At 46.9% G+C, this 15361-nt stretch overlaps 3 non-coding genes across 3 annotated transcripts; all 3 read right to left on the bottom strand.

The window, feature by feature from the left end:
• Positions 1-1624: 1624 nt before the first annotated feature.
• On the bottom strand, positions 1625-1696 carry TRNAG-UCC (transfer RNA glycine (anticodon UCC)). Its single transcript has one exon. It is a non-coding gene; the product is annotated as a tRNA-Gly (tRNA).
• Positions 1697-4796: 3100 nt separating this feature from the next.
• Positions 4797-4868, bottom strand: TRNAG-UCC (transfer RNA glycine (anticodon UCC)). Its single transcript has one exon. It is a non-coding gene; the product is annotated as a tRNA-Gly (tRNA).
• A 9527-nt stretch (positions 4869-14395) lies between these two features.
• TRNAG-UCC (transfer RNA glycine (anticodon UCC)) lies at positions 14396-14467 on the bottom strand. The gene has a single exon. It is a non-coding gene; the product is annotated as a tRNA-Gly (tRNA).
• Positions 14468-15361: the final 894 nt, after the last annotated feature.

Below are 15361 nucleotides of genomic sequence, written 5' to 3' on the forward strand. Positions count from 1 at the left end.
TACAGCTTGCTTAATGTATAAATATTAGCACTGCGTTGGCCGGGAATCGAACCCGGGTCAACTGCTTGGAAGGCAGCTATGCTCACCACTATACCACCAATGCTCCGTGGCATATGTTTTTTTTAAACTCTAGACATCACAACCCTGAGTTCAATGACTATATTGCACCAGTATCAGAGGTATTTTTGGTTTACAGACCAACATGAAAATCAGGAAAAAAGTTCTTGCAACTGCTAAGGAACTGGAGATTGAAACCAATGCAAAAGCTGCGCAGAAAAGGAGAAAGGGAAAGCAGCAGTTCAAATCATTGAAATAAGCATATATTGGCAGCAAGGGAAAAACAGCAGGGTAGAGAAAGAAAACAGCTCCACGAAATTCACAGGAGATTGATAATAGCAGGACAAAAAAAGGGAATAATAACGTTCCAAGCAGGCTCAGAAAGAAGTGCGAGGGTCCCATCTTTCTTTAATGGTCATAACTGTGCATCATTTCCTTTGAAGTGTAGGGTTGATTCTCTGACCATCTGTCTCCCTGACTTTGAGCAGAGACCGATAGTTGAGCAGTCTCTTCCCACAAAAAGCTGGCACAAGCCTGCTGTTTTCCGCTCTGGCAGCGTGGAAACGAGAGAGTGGTCCTCACAAGAAAAAAAATCAATCCATGCTAGCAGAGGATGGTTTCGATCCATCGACCTCTGGGTTATGGGCCCAGCACGCTTCCGCTGCGCCACTCTGCTTCCTGTTCAAAATGCTGTGGTTATGCAGATCAGGAGCCTTCAGAGGAGTGGCATGGGATCGCTGGAGCTATTCTGGCAGGGCTCTCACCTCATTTGCCTAAGAATGTCACAAGGCATGCTGGGTGCAGAAAATCTTCGCCTTCCCCTCTCACAGTCAGTCATAGGGGAAAGTCAAGGCCCTCTCAGTCACTAGCCATGTCACGCCTTTGTCAAGACAGAAGCACCCCCACCCGCTCCTTCTCTGTGATCCTGCGCTACCATGCTCAGGTTTTGGCCTTACCTGGGAGCCAGAGGTGCACCCGGTGAGGGCTGAGCGTTTGGGAGCGTTCGGGACGTGAGTGGACTTAGGACTGGAAGTTCTGTCCATTCGAAGCAGCCAACCTTCCTGCTGCAGACAGGGGCTGTTCCCTTGGGTTTCTTTCACCTTGCTCTCGGATAAATTTGGTTGTATGCTGCAGTTGCCTGCGATGACTACAAGGTGGCGCTGCTTTCAGGTAAGAGCACAAATATGCATAAAATGTTGGGGACTTTTGCCACATTTATCGTGGTGGGTCTCGCACATTTTTTCCAGGGGAGAGATATTGACCTGAAACACTTTTTACTGCAGAGATGCTGCAGTTCTAAAGGCTGGTCGGGCAGAAGGGCTTAGCCGTTTCATTGCCTGCCCCCCTGCAGCCCATTTATTACCAGCAGTTGTGAGTGGTGACTGCTGTTTGTAAAATATAAAAATTTCAGGACATAGAAAGTCGCAGACGGGGCTTTTGGGATGCCTGCCTATGTCTTTGTTTATTATTTATCTAATAGCTGAGTAATCTGGTCAAGATATTTCTCTTTTTTTTAACATATTGCGTTAGAATAGCTACAGCTTGCTTAATGTATAAATTTTAGCACTGCGTTGGCCGGGAATCGAACCCGGGTCAACTGCTTGGAAGGCAGCTATGCTCACCACTATACCACCAACGCTCCGTGGCATATATTTTTTTTAAACTCTAGACATCACAACCCTGAGTTCAATGACTATATTGCACCAGTATCAGAGGTATTTTTGGTTTACAGACCAACATGAAAATCAGGAAAAAAGTTCTTGCAACTGCTAAGGAACTGGAGATTGAAACCAATGCAAAAGCTGCGCAGAAAAGGAGAAAGGGAAAGCAGCAGTTCAAATCATTGAAATAAGCATATATTGGCAGCAAGGGAAAAACAGCAGGGTGGAGAAAGAAAACAGCTCCACGAAATTCACAGGAGATTGATAATAGCAGGACAAAAAAAGGGAATAATAACGTTCCAAGCAGGCTCAGAAAGAAGTGCGAGGGTCCCATCTTTCTTTAATGGTCATAACTGTGCATCATTTCCTTTGAAGTGTAGGGTTGATTCTCTGACCATCTGTCTCCCTGACTTTGAGCAGAGACCGATAGTTGAGCAGTCTCTTCCCACAAAAATCTGGCACAAGCCTGCTGTTTTCCGCTCTGGCAGCGTGGAAACGAGAGAGTGGTCCTCACAAGAAAAAAAATCAATCCATGCTAGCAGAGGATGGTTTCGATCCATCGACCTCTGGGTTATGGGCCCAGCACGCTTCCGCTGCGCCACTCTGCTTCCTGTTCAAAATGCTGTGGTTATGCAGATCAGGAGCCTTCAGAGGAGTGGCATGGGATCGCTGGAGCTATTCTGGCAGGGCTCTCACCTCATTTGCCTAAGAATGTCACAAGGCATGCTGGGTGCAGAAAATCTTCGCCTTCCCCTCTCACAGTCAGTCATAGGGGAAAGTCAAGGCCCTCTCAGTCACTAGCCATGTCACGCCTTTGTCAAGACAGAAGCACCCCCACCTGCTCCTTCTCTGTGATCCTGCGCTACCATGCTCAGGTTTTGGCCTTACCTGGGAGCCAGAGGTGCACCCGGTGAGAGCGTTTGGGAAGTGAGTTGATTAAGGACTGGAAGTTCTGTCCATTCAAAGCAGCCAACCTTCCTGCTGCAGACAGGGGCTGTTCCCTTGGGTTTCTTTCACCTTGCTCTTGGATAAATTTGGTTGTATGCTGCAGTTGCCTGCGATGACTACAAGGTGGCGCTGCTTTCAGGTAAGAGCACAAATATGCATAAAATGTTGGGGACTTTTGCCACATTTATCGGTGGTGGGTCTCGCACATTTTTTCCAGGGGAGAGATATTGACCTGAAACACTTTTTACTGCAGAGATGCTGCAGTTCTAAAGGCTGGTCGGGCAGAAGGGCTTAGCCGTTTCATTGGCTGCCCCCCTGCAGCCCATTTATTACCAGCAGTTGTGAGTGGTGACTGCTGTTTGTAAAATATAAAAATTTCAGGACATAGAAAGTCGCAGACGGGGCTTTTGGGATGCCTGCCTATGTCTTTGTTTATTATTTATCTAATAGCTGAGTAATCTGGTCAAGATATTTCTCTTTTTTTTAACATATTGCGTTAGAATAGCTACAGCTTGCTTAATGTATAAATATTAGCACCGCGTTGGACGGGAATCGAACCCGGGTCAACTGCTTGGAAGGCAGCTATGCTCACCACTATACCACCAACGCTCCGTGGCATATGTTTTTTTTAAACTCTAGACATCACAACCCTGAGTTCAATGACTATATTGCACCAGTATCAGAGGTATTTTTGGTTTACAGACCAACATGAAAATCAGGAAAAAAGTTCTTGCAACTGCTAAGGAACTGGAGATTGAAACCAATGCAAAAGCTGCGCAGAAAAGGAGAAAGGGAAAGCAGCAGTTCAAATCATTGAAATAAGAATATATTGGCAGCAAGGGAAAAACAGCAGGGTAGAGAAAGAAAACAGCTCCACGAAATTCACAGGAGATTGATAATAGCAGGACAAAAAAAGGGAATAATAACGTTCCAAGCAGCCTCAGAAAGAAGTGCGAGGGTCCCATCTTTCTTTAATGGTCATAACTGTGCATCATTTCCTTTGAAGTGTAGGGTTGATTCTCTGACCATCTGTCTCCCTGACTTTGAGCAGAGACCGATAGTTGAGCAGTCTCTTCCCACAAAAAGCTGGCACAAGCCTGCTGTTTTCCGCTCTGGCAGCGTGGAAACGAGAGAGTGGTCCTCACAAGAAAAAAATCAATCCATGCTAGCAGAGCATGGTTTCGATCAATCGACCTCTGGGTTATGGGCCCAGCACGCTTCTGCTGCGCCACTCTGCTCCCTGTTGAAAATGCTGTGGTTATGCAGATCAGGAGCCTTCAGAGGAGTGGCATGGGATCGCTGGAGCTATTCTGGCAGGGCTCTCACCTCATTTGCCTAAGAATGTCACAAGGCATGCTGGGTGCAGAAAATCTTCGCCTTCCCCTCTCACAGTCAGTCATAGGGGAAAGTCAAGGCCCTCTCAGTCACTAGCCATGTCACGCCTTTGTCAAGACAGAAGCACCCCCACCCGCTCCTTCTCTGTGATCCTGCGCTACCATGCTCAGGTTTTGGCCTTACCTGGGAGCCAGAGGTGCACCCAGTGAGGGCTTGCCCGGTATGAGCGTTCGGGACGTGAGTGGACTTAGGACTGGAAGTTCTGTCCATTCGAAGCAGCCAACCTTCCTGCTGCAGACAGGGGCTGTTCCCTTGGGTTTCTTTCACCTTGCTCTTGGATAAATTTGGTTGTATGCTGCAGTTGCCTGCGATGACTACAAGGTGGCGCTGAATTCAGGTAAGAGCACAAATATGCAGAAAATGTTGGGGACTTTTGCCACATTTATCGGTGGTGGGTCTCGCACATTTTTTCCAGGGGAGAGATATTGACCTGAAACACTTTTTACTGCAGAGATGCTGCTGTTCTAAAGGCTGGTCGGGCAGAAGGGCTTAGCCGTTTCATTGCCTGCCCCCCTGCAGCCCATTTATTACCAGCAGTTGTGAGTGGTGACTGCTGTTTGTAAAATATAAAAATTTCAGGACATAGAAAGTCGCAGACGGGGCTTTTGGGATGCCTGCCTATGTCTTTGTTTATTATTTATCTAATAGCTGAGTAATCTGGTCAAGATATTTCTCTTTTTTTTAACATATTGCGTTAGAATAGCTACAGCTTGCTTAATGTATAAATATTAGCACTGCGTTGGCCGGGAATCGAACCCAGGTCAACTGCTTGGAAGGCAGCTATGCTCACCACTATACCACCAACGCTCCGTGGCATATGTTTTTTTTAAACTCTAGACATCACAACCCTGAGTTCAATGACTATATTGCACCAGTATCAGAGGTATTTTTGGTTTACAGACCAACATGAAAATCAGGAAAAAAGTTCTTGCAACTGCTAAGGAACTGGAGATTGAAACCAATGCAAAAGCTGCGCAGAAAAGGAGAAAGGGAAAGCAGCAGTTCAAATCATTGAAATAAGCATATATTGGCAGCAAGGGAAAAACAGCAGGGTAGAGAAAGAAAACAGCTCCACAAAATTCAGAGGAGATTGATAATAGCAGGACAAAAAAAGGGAATAATAACGTTCCAAGCAGCCTCAGAAAGAAGTGCGAGGGTTCCATCTTTCGTTAATGGTCATAACTGTGCATCATTTCCTTTGAAGTGTAGGGTTGATTCTCTGACCATCTGTCTCCCTGACTTTGAGCAGAGACCGATAGTTGAGCAGTCTCTTCCCACAAAAAGCTGGCACAAGCCTGCTGTTTTCCGCTCTGGCAGCATGGAAACGAGAGAGTGGTCCACACAAGAAAAAAAATCAATCCATGCTAGCAGAGGATGGTTTCGATCCATCGACCTCTGGGTTATGGGCCAAGCACGCTTCCGCTGCGCCACTCTGCTTCCTGCTCAAAATGCTGTGGTTATGCAGATCAGGAGCCTTCAGAGGAGTGGCATGGGATCGCTGGAGCTATTCTGGCAGGGCTCTCACCTCATTTGCCTAAGAATGTCACAAGGCATGCTGGGTGCAGAAAATCTTCGCCTTCCCCTCTCACAGTCAGTCATAGGGGAAAGTCAAGGCCCTCTCAGTCACTAGCCATGTCACGCCTTTGTCAAGACAGAAGCACCCCCACCCGCTCCTTCTCTGTGATCCTGCGCTACCATGCTCAGGTTTTGGCCTTACCTGGGAGCCAGAGGTGCACCCAGTGAGGGCTTGCCCGGTATGAGCGTTTGGGAGCGTTCGGGACATGAGTGGACTTAGGACTGGAAGTTCTGTCCATTCGAAGCAGCCAACCTTCCTGCTGCAGACAGGGGCTGTTCCCTTGGGTTTCTTTCACCTTGCTCTCGGATAAATTTGGTTGTATGCTGCAGTTGCCTGCGATGACTACAAGGTGGCGCTGCTTTCAGGTAAGAGCACAAATATGCAGAAAATGTTGGGGACTTTTGCCACATTTATCGGTGGTGGGTCTCGCACATTTTTTCCAGGGGAGAGATATTGACCTGAAACACTTTTTACTGCAGAGATGCTGCAGTTCTAAAGGCTGGTCGGGCAGAAGGGCTTAGCAGTTTCATTGCCTGCCCCCCTGCAGCCCATTTATTACCAGCAGTTGTGAGTGGTGACTGCTGTTTGTAAAATATAAAAATTTCAGGACATAGAAAGTCGCAGACGGGGCTTTTGGGATGCCTGCCTATGTCTTTGTTTATTATTTATCTAATAGCTGAGTAATCTGGTCAAGATATTTCTCTTTTTTTTAACATATTGCGTTAGAATAGCTACAGCTTGCTTAATGTATAAATATTAGCACTGCGTTGGCCGGGAATCGAACCCGGGTCAACTGCTTGGAAGGCAGCTATGCTCACCACTATAGCACCAACGCTCCGTGGCATATGTTTTTTTTAAACTCTAGACATCACAATCCTGAGTTCAATGACTATATTGCACCAGTATCAGAGGTATTTTTGGTTTACAGACCAACATGAAAATCAGGAAAAAAGTTCTTGCAACTGCTAAGGAACTGGAGATTGAAACCAATGCAAAAGCTGCGCAGAAAAGGAGAAAGGGAAAGCAGCAGTTCAAATCATTGAAATAAGCATATATTGGCAGCAAGGGAAAAACAGCAGGGTAGAGAAAGAAAACAGCTCCACGAAATTCACAGGAGATTGATAATAGCAGGACAAAAAAAGGGAATAATAACGTTCCAAGCAGGCTCAGAAAGAAGTGCGAGGGTCCCATCTTTCTTTAATGGTCATAACTGTGCATCATTTCCTTTGAAGTGTAGGGTTGATTCTCTGACCATCTGTCTCCCTGACTTTGAGCAGAGACCGATAGTTGAGCAGTCTCTTCCCACAAAAAGCTGGCACAAGCCTGCTGTTTTCCGCTCTGGCAGCGTGGAAACGAGAGAGTGGTCCTCACAAGAAAAAAAATCAATCCATGCTAGCAGAGGATGGTTTCAATCCATCGACCTCTGGGTTATGGGCCCAGCACGCTTCCGCTGCGCCACTCTGCTTCCTGTTCAAAATGCTGTGGTTATGCAGATCAGGAGCCTTCAGAGGAGTGGCATGGGATCGCTGGAGCTATTCTGGCAGGGCTCTCACCTCATTTGCCTAAGAATGTCACAAGGCATGCTGGGTGCAGAAAATCTTCGCCTTCCCCTCTCACAGTCAATTATAGGGGAAAGTCAAGGCCCTCTCAGTCACTAGCCATGTCACGCCTTTGTCAAGACAGAAGCACCCCCACCCGCTCCTTCTCTGTGATCCTGCGCTACCATGCTCAGGTTTTGGCCTTACCTGGGAGCCAGAGGTGCACCCGGTGAGGGCTTGCCCGGTATGAGCGTTTGGGAGCGTTCGGGAAGTGAGTGGACTTAGGACTGGAAGTTCTGTCCATTCGAAGCAGCCAACCTTCCTGCTGCAGACAGGGGCTGTTCCCTTGGGTTTCTTTCACCTTGCTCTCGGATAAATGTGGTTGTATGCTGCAGTTGCCTGCGATGACTACAAGGTGGCGCTGCTTTCAGGTAAGAGCACAAATATGCAGAAAATGTTGGGGACTTTTGCCACATTTATCGGTGGTGGGTCTAGCACATTTTTTCCAGGGGAGAGATATTGACCTGAAACACTTTTTACTGCAGAGATGCTGCAGTTCTAAAGGCTGGTCGGGCAGAAGGGCTTAGCCGTTTCATTGCCTGCCCCCCTGCAGCCCATTTATTACCAGCAGTTGTGAGTGGTGACTGCTGTTTGTAAAATATAAAAATTTCAGGACATAGAAAGTCGCAGACGGGGCTTTTGGGATGCCTGCCTATGTCTTTGTTTATTATTTATCTAATAGCTGAGTAATCTGGTCAAGATATTTCTCTTTTTTTTAACATATTGCGTTAGAATAGCTACAGCTTGCTTAATGTATAAATATTAGCACTGCGTTGGCCGGGAATCAAACCCGGGTCAACTGCTTGGAAGGCAGCTATGCTCACCACTATACCACCAACGCTCAAAGGCATATGTTTTTTTTAAACTCTAGACATCACAACCCTGAGTTCAATGACTATATTGCACCAGTATCAGAGGTATTTTTGGTTTACAGACCAACATGAAAATCAGGAAAAAAGTTCTTGCAACTGCTAAGGAACTGGAGATTGAAACCAATTCAAAAGCTGCGCAGAAAAGGAGAAAGGGAAAGCAGCAGTTCAAATCATTGAAATAAGCATATATTGGCAGCAAGGGAAAAACAGCAGGGTAGAGAAAGAAAACAGCTCCACGAAATTCACAGGAGATTTATAATAGCAGGACAAAAAAAGGGAATAATAACGTTCCAAGCAGGCTCAGAAAGAAGTGCGAGGGTCCCATCTTTCTTTAATGGTCATAACTGTGCATCATTTCCTTTGAAGTGTAGGGTTGATTCTCTGACCATCTGTCTCCCTGACTTTGAGCAGAGACCGATAGTTGAGCAGTCTCTTCCCACAAAAAGCTGGCACAAGCCTGCTGTTTTCCGCTCTGGCAGCGTGGAAACGAGAGAGTGGTCCTCACAAGAAAAAAAATCAATCCATGCTAGCAGAGGATGGTTTCGATCCATCGACCTCTGGGTTATGGGCCCAGCACGCTTCCGCTGCGCCACTCTGCTTCCTGCTCAAAATGCTGTGGTTATGCAGATCAGGAGCCTTCAGAGGAGTGGCATGGGATCGCTGGAGCTATTCTGGCAGGGCTCTCACCTCATTTGCCTAAGAATGTCACAAGGCATGCTGGGTGCAGAAAATCTTCGCCTTCCCCTCTCACAGTCAGTCATAGGGGAAAGTCAAGGCCCTCTCAGTCACTAGCCATGTCACGCCTTTGTCAAGACAGAAGCACCCCCACCCGCTCCTTCTCTGTGATCCTGCGCTACCATGCTCAGGTTTTGGCCTTACCTGGGAGCCAGAGGTGCACCCGGTATGAGCGTTTGGGAGCGTTCAGGACGTGAATGGACTTAGGACTGGAAGTTCTGTCCATTCGAAGCAGCCAAACTTCCTGCTGCAGACAGGGGCTGTTCCCTTGGGTTTCTTTCACCTTGCTCTCGGATAAATTTGGTTGTATGCTGCAGTTGCCTGCGATGACTACAAGGTGGCGCTGCTTTCAGGTAAGAGCACAAATATGCATAAAATGTTGGGGACTTTTGCCACATTTATCGGTGGTGGGTCTCGCACATTTTTTCCAGGGGAGAGATATTGACCTGAAACACTTTTTACTGCAGAGATGCTGCAGTTCTAAAGGCTGGTCGGGCAGAAGGGCTTAGCCGTTTCATTGCCTGCCCCCCTGCAGCCCATTTATTACCAGCAGTTGTGAGTGGTGACTGCTGTTTGTAAAATATAAAAATTTCAGGCCATAGAAAGTCGCAGACGGGGCTTTTGGGATGCCTGCCTATGTCTTTGTTTATTATTTATCTAATAGCTGAGTAATCTGGTCAAGATATTTCTCTTTTTTTTAACATATTGCGTTAGAATAGCTACAGCTTGCTTAATGTATAAATATTAGCACTGCGTTGGCTGGGAATCAAACCCGGGTCAACTGCTTGGAAGGCAGCTATGCTCCCCAATATACCACCAACGCTCCGTGGCATATGTTTTTTTTAAACTCTAGACATCACAACCCTGAGTTCAATGACTATATTGCACCAGTATCAGAGGTATTTTTGGTTTACAGACCAACATGAAAATCAGGAAAAAAGTTCTTGCAACTGCTAAGGAACTGGAGTTTGAAACCAATGCAAAAGCTGCGCAGAAAAGGAGAAAGGGAAAGCAGCAGTTCAAATCATTGAAATAAGCATATATTGGCAGCAAGGGAAAAACAGCAGGGTAGAGAAAGAAAACAGCTCCACGAAATTCACAGGAGATTGATAATAGCAGGACAAAAAAAGGGAATAAAAACGTTCCAAGCAGGCTCAGAAAGAAGTGCGAGGGTCCCATCTTTCTTTAATGGTCATAACTGTGCATCATTTCCTTTGAAGTGTAGGGTTGATTCTCTGACCATCTGTCTCCCTGACTTTGAGCAGAGACCGATAGTTGAGCAGTCTCTTCCCACAAAAAGCTGGCACAAGCCTGCTGTTTTCCGCTCTGGCAGCGTGGAAACGAGAGAGTGGTCCTCACAAGAAAAAAAATCAATCCATGCTAGCAGAGGATGGTTTTGATCCATCGACCTCTGGGTTATGGGCCCAGCACGCTTCCGCTGCGCCACTCTGCTTCCTGTTCAAAATGCTGTGGTTATGCAGATCAGGAGCCTTCAGAGGAGTGGCATGGGATCGCTGGAGCTATTCTGGCAGGGCTCTCACCTCATTTGCCTAAGAATGTCACAAGGCATGCTGGGTGCAGAAAATCTTCGCCTTCCCCTCTCACAGTCAGTCATGGGGGAAAGTCAAGGCCCTCTCAGTCACTAGCCATGTCACGCCTTTGTCAAGACAGAAGCACCCCCACCCGCTCCTTCTCTGTGATCCTGCGCTACCATGCTCAGGTTTTGGCCTTACCTGGGAGCCAGAGGTGCACCCGGTGAGGGCTTGCCTGGTATGAGCGTTTGGGAGCGTTCGGGACGTGAGTGGACTTAGGACTGGAAGTTCTGTCCATTCGAAGCAGCCAACCTTCCTGCTGCAGACAGGGGCTGTCCCCTTGGGTTTCTTTCACCTTGCTCTCGGATAAATTTGGTTGTATGCTGCAGTTGCCTGCGATGACTACAAGGTGGCGCTGCTTTCAGGTAAGAGCACAAATATGCAGAAAATGTTGGGGACTTTTGCCACATTTATCGGTGGTGGGTCTCGCACATTTTTTCCAGGGGAGAGATATTGACCTGAAACACTTTTTACTGCAGAGATGCTGCAATTCTAAAGGCTGGTCGGGCAGAAGGGCTTAGCCGTTTCATTGCCTGCCCCCCTGCAGCCCATTTATTACCAGCAGTTGTGAGTGGTGACTGCTGTTTGTAAAATATAAAAATTTCAGGACATAGAAAGTCGCAGACGGGGCTTTTGGGATGCCTGCCTATGTCTTTGTTAATTATTTATCTAATAGCTGAGTAATCTGGTCAAGATATTTCTCTTTTTTTTAACATATTGCGTTAGAATAGCTACAGCTTGCTTAATGTATAAATATTAGCACTGCGTTGGCCGGGAATCAAACCCGGGTCAACTGCTTGGAAGGCAGCTATGCTCACCACTATACCACCAACGCTCCATGGCGTATGTTTTTTTTAAACTCTAGACATCACAACCCTGAGTTCAATGACTATATTGCACCAGTATCAGAGGTATTTTTGGTTTACAGACCAACATGAAAATCAGGAAAAAAGTTCTTGCAACTGCTAAGGAACTGGAGATTGAAACCAATGCAAAAGCTGCGCAGAAAAGGAGAAAGGGAAAGCAGCAGTTCAAATCATTGAAATAAGCATATATTGGCAGCAAGGGAAAAACAGCAGGGTAGAGAAAGAAAACAGCTCCACAAAATTCACAGGAGATTGATAATAGCAGGACAAAAAAAGGGAATAATAACGTTCCAAGCAGGCTCAGAAAGAAGTGCGAGGGTCCCATCTTTCTTTAATGGTCATAACTGTGCATCATTTCCTTTGAAGTGTAGGGTTGATTCTCTGACCATCTGTCTCCCTGACTTTGAGCAGAGACCGATAGTTGAGCAGTCTCTTCCCACAAAAAGCTGGCACAAGCCTGCTGTTTTCCGCTCTGGCAGCGTGGAAACGAGAGAGTGGTCCTCACAAGAAAAAAAATCAATCCATGCTAGCAGAGGATGGTTTCGATCCATCGACCTCTGGGTTATGGGCCCAGCAAACTTCCGCTGCGCCACTCTGCTTGCTGTTCAAAATGCTGTGGTTATGCAGATCAGGAGCCTTCAGAGGAGTGGCATGGGCTCGCTGGAGCTATTCTGGCAGGGCTCTCACCTCATTTGCCTAAGAATGTCACAAGGCATGCTGGGTGCAGAAAATCTTCGCCTTCCCCTCTCACAGTCAGTCATAGGGGAAAGTCAAGGCCCTCTCAGTCACTAGCCATGTCACGCCTTTGTCAAGACAGAAGCACCCCCACCCGCTCCTTCTCTGTGATCCTGCGCTACCATGCTCAGGTTTTGGCCTTACCTGGGAGCCAGAGGTGCACCCGGTGAGGGCTTGCCCGGTATGAGCGTTTGGGAGCGTTCGGGACGTGAGTGGACTTAGGACTGGAAGTTCTGTCCATTCGAAGCAGCCAATCTTCCTGCTGCAGACAGGGGCTGTTCCCTTGGGTTTCTTTCACCTTGCTCTCGGATAAATTTGGTTGTATGCTGCAGTTGCCTGCGATGACTACAAGGTGGCGCTGCTTTCAGGTAAGAGCACAAATATGCATAAAATGTTGGGGACTTTTGCCACATTTATCGGTGGTGGGTCTCGCACATTTTTTCCAGGGGAGAGATATTTACCTGAAACACTTTTTACTGCAGAGATGCTGCAGTTCTAAAGGCTGGTCGGGCAGAAGGGCTTAGCCGTTTCATTGCCTGCCCCCCTGCAGCCCATTTATTACCAGCAGTTGTGAGTGGTGACTGCTGTTTGTAAAATATAAAAATTTCAGGACATAGAAAGTCGCAGACGGGGCTTTTGGGATGCCTGCCTATGTCTTTGTTTATTATTTATCTAATAGCTGAGTAATCTGGTCAAGATATTTCTCTTTTTTTTAACATATTGCGTTAGAATAGCTACAGCTTGCTTAATGTATAAATATTAGCACTGCGTTGGCCGGGAATCAAACCCGGGTCAACTGCTTGGAAGGCAGCTATGCTCACCACTATACCACCAACGCTCCATGGCATATGTTTTTTTTAAACTCTAGACATCACAACCCTGAGTTCAATGACTATATTGCACCAGTATCAGAGGTATTTTTGGTTTACAGACCAACATGAAAATCAGGAAAAAAGTTCTTGCAACTGCTAAGGAACTGGAGATTTAAACCAATGCAAAAGCTGCGCAGAAAAGGAGAAAGGGAAAGCAGCAGTTCAAATCATTGAAATAAGCATATATTGGCAGCAAGGGAAAAACAGCAGGGTAGAGAAAGAAAACAGCTCCACGAAATTCACAGGAGATTGATAATAGCAGGACAAAAAAAGGGAATAATAACGTTCCAAGCAGGCTCAGAAAGAAGTGCGAGGGTCCCATCTTTCTTTAATGGTCATAACTGTGCATCATTTCCTTTGAAGTGTAGGGTTGATTCTCTGACCATCTGTCTCCCTGACTTTGAGCAGAGACCGATAGTTGAGCAGTCTCTTCCCACAAAAAGCTGGCACAAGCCTGCTGTTTTCCGCTCTGGCAGCGTGGAAACGACAGAGTGGTCCTCACAAGAAAAAAAATCAATCCATGCTAGCAGAAGATGGTTTCGATCCATCGACCTCTGGGTTATGGGCCCAGCACGCTTCCGCTGCGCCACTCTGCTTCTTGTTCAAAATGCTGTGGTTATGCAGATCAGGAGCCTTCAGAGGAGTGGCATGGGATCGCTGGAGCTATTCTGGCAGGGCTCTCACCTCATTTGCCTAAGAATGTCACAAGGCATGCTGGGTGCAGAAAATCTTCGCCTTCCCCTCTCACAGTCAGTCATAGGGGAAAGTCAAGGCCCTCTCAGTCACTAGCCATGTCACGCCTTTGTCAAGACAGAAGCACCCCCACCCGCTCCTTCTCTGTGATCCTGCGCTACCATGCTCAGGTTTTGGCCTTACCTGGGAGCCAGAGGTGCACCCGGTGAGGACTTGCCCGGCATGAGCGTTCGGGACGTGAGTGGACTTAGGACTGGAAGTTCTGTCCATTCGAAGCAGCCAACCTTCCTGCTGCAGACAGGGGCTGTTCCCTTGGTTTTCTTTCACCTTGCTCTCGGATAAATTTGGTTGTATGCTGCAGTTGCCTGCGATGACTACAAGGTGGCGCTGCTTTCAGGTAAGAGCACAAATATGCAGAAAATGTTGGGGACTTTTGCCACATTTATCGGTGGTGGGTCTCGCACATTTTTTCCAGGGGAGAGATATTGACCTGAAACACTTTTTACTGCAGAGGTGCTGCAGTTCTAAAGGCTGGTCGGGCAGAAGGGCTTAGCCGTTTCATTGCCTGCCCCCCTGCAGCCCATTTATTACCAGCAGTTGTGAGTGGTGACTGCTGTTTGTAAAATATAAAAATTTCAGGACATAGAAAGTCGCAGACGGGGCTTTTGGGATGCCTGCCTATGTCTTTGTTTATTATTTATCTAATAGCTGAGTAATCTGGTCAAGATATTTCTCTTTTTTTTAACATATTGCGTTAGAATAGCTACAGCTTGCTTAATGTATAAATATTAGCACTGCGTTGGCCGGGAATCGAACCCGGGTCAACTGCTTGGAAGGCAGCTATGCTCACCACTATACCACCAACGCTCCATGGCATATGTTTTTTTTAAACTCTAGACATCACAACCCTGAGTTCAATGACTATATTGCACCAGTATCAGAGGTATTTTTGGTTTACAGACCAACATGAAAATCAGGAAAAAAGTTCTTGCAACTGCTAAGGAACTGGAGATTGAAACCAATGCAAAAGCTGCGCAGAAAAGGAGAAAGGGAAAGCAGCAGTTCAAATCATTGAAATAAGCATATATTGGCAGCAAGGGAAAAACAGCAGGGTAGAGAAAGAAAACAGCTCCACGAAATTCACAGGAGATTGATAATAGCAGGACAAAAAAAGGGAATAATAACGTTCCAAGCAGCCTCAGAAAGAAGTGCGAGGGTCCCATCTTTCGTTAATGGTCATAACTGTGCATCATTTCCTTTGAAGTGTAGGGTTGATTCTCTGACCATCTGTCTCCCTGACTTTGAGCAGAGACCGATAGTTGAGCAGTCTCTTCCCACAAAAAGCTGGCACAAGCCTGCTGTTTTCCGCTCTGGCTGCGTGGAAACGAGAGAGTGGTCCTCACAAGAAAAAAAATCAATCCATGCTAGCAGAGGATCGTTTCGATCCATCGACCTCTGGGTTATGGGCCCAGCACGCTTCCGCTGCGCCACTCTGCTTCCTGCTCAAAATGCTGTGGTTATGCAGATCAGGAGCCTTCAGAGGAGTGGCATGGGAACGCTGGAGCTATTCTGGCAGGGCTCTCACCTCATTTGCCTAAGAATGTCACAAGGCATGCTGGGTGCAGAAAATCTTCGCCTTCCCCTCTCACAGTCAGTCATAGGGGAAAGTCAAGGCCCTCTCAGTCACTAGCCATGTCACGCCTTTGTCAAGACAGAAGCACCCCCACCCGCTCCTTCTCTGTGATCCTGCGCTACCATGCT

This window comes from Pleurodeles waltl, unplaced genomic scaffold (assembly GCF_031143425.1).
Source record: "Pleurodeles waltl isolate 20211129_DDA unplaced genomic scaffold, aPleWal1.hap1.20221129 scaffold_69, whole genome shotgun sequence".
NCBI classification, from domain to species: domain Eukaryota; kingdom Metazoa; phylum Chordata; class Amphibia; order Caudata; family Salamandridae; genus Pleurodeles; species Pleurodeles waltl.